Below are 1,598 nucleotides of genomic sequence, written 5' to 3' on the forward strand. Positions count from 1 at the left end.
GTGTGCCAATTCGGGTGATTTGCCCAGCTCTTCCCACTTGCACTGTGACAGTGTCAATGGGGTTCATATTTGTGGGGTTGATGTCATCTTTGTATTGTCTGGTGACATCAAGCCCACAGCTTAGTAACAGAGAGGCGTCTATAAGACACCTATACCTTACTAATCCTATAATGATATTGTCACCCTGCAGCTATACAGGTAGCTGCAAGCTCCATTAGATGGCAATAGAGTGAAAGGAGGACAGTTCGTCTGCAAGAGCAGACCTGCAGCGCTGCAGTGAGGCTACCATCAGGTGGTAGCAGAGTAGTCAAACAAGCCAAGTCAAAACCTAGACTGTCACGCAGTACAAAGGGAAAAAGCAAGCACAGAGTCAGCGGAGCATCAGAGGGTCAATACCAGTCAAAAGCAGAAGTACCAGAAGTAAGAGACACAGTTAGGTCAGAGTCAAAGCTGAGTCAAACACCGGGAAATCCAAAAACAAAGGGAATCACTAAGACAGGGCAGGGAGGAAGGAACAGACATGATCAAACTCGATAAGCACAGCAGGACAAATCAGGGTACTACCAGAGTCAGATACACATGCCATAGGCAGAAACTATAACTGACGTTGCCTGCAAGATGCAGCGGGGAGAAATAGTTGACCTGAAACCTAAACAAGGCAAGGCAAAGTTAACCCCTGACATGATCAGACCAGGAAGAGGGGCAGACAGGATTCAAAACCCGGTCTGGATTGTGACACATGTTGTAATAAACACACAGCCAGAATAAAGTCCTTTATTTGAAACAAAAAAACACACTTTTACATTTGCCCATTTAATTAAAGCTATTGTCTCCTGTAAAAAAAAACTTAAAAAACTACCATACCCCTCACTTGCCTGACATTCTGTCCCATGCCGCAATCCATGTCTGGTATGAACAGTTTTCATCCTATATATTATTTAAATAATTTAAAAAACTGGCATCAGGACCTCTCTATTCTTGAAAACCAGCCTTGCTAAAGCTGACAGCTGAGGGTGGCCCTGGGCGCCCAAGTAAAAAGGGAAATTGAATGATTCGTGACGCCACCTGTGGTGTTCGGCAAAGGAGGTGTTAAGTCGACGCTGCAGACAGATCCTCTGGGACTGATGGTATGGCGCAGCAAAGGTGTTATAGCTCCCCACAGGTGAAGCTGTAGTCCCAGGGCAGTGTAGATAAGCATTGCAGGAATGGTGCAGTGTAGGCACAGGGATGTAGCGGTGCCAGGTGTGTGGCGCAGGAATGAGTGGAGGACACCAGGGCATGTAGTTCCAAAGATTTACTCACAGTCTGTTGTACAAACAGGTGCCTGCCTCCGTGCTATGTCCTCCGGGTCTGGGACTCAGTCAACCTCCAGGCCAGATGGAATACTCCTTTCCAACACTCCGCCAACATGTGCCTTTCTGAACGTCTCCTCTTATAGCGCCTTTAAATGAAGTACTCCTAGTACTGAGTTACGCTGGAGTTCCTCCTGTCCGATGTGCTTATGAACTCTATTTGTACGGCAGACAGCTGTAGCCTGCTTCGGGGACTCCTTGCTACTAAGTCCCTGTTCACTATCCAGTTGCTGTTGTGCCCCCAAG

This window comes from Dendrobates tinctorius, unplaced genomic scaffold, assembly GCF_039654945.1.
Source record: "Dendrobates tinctorius isolate UK_male_01 unplaced genomic scaffold, ASM3965494v1 ptg000133l, whole genome shotgun sequence".
Classification (NCBI taxonomy): domain Eukaryota; kingdom Metazoa; phylum Chordata; class Amphibia; order Anura; family Dendrobatidae; genus Dendrobates; species Dendrobates tinctorius.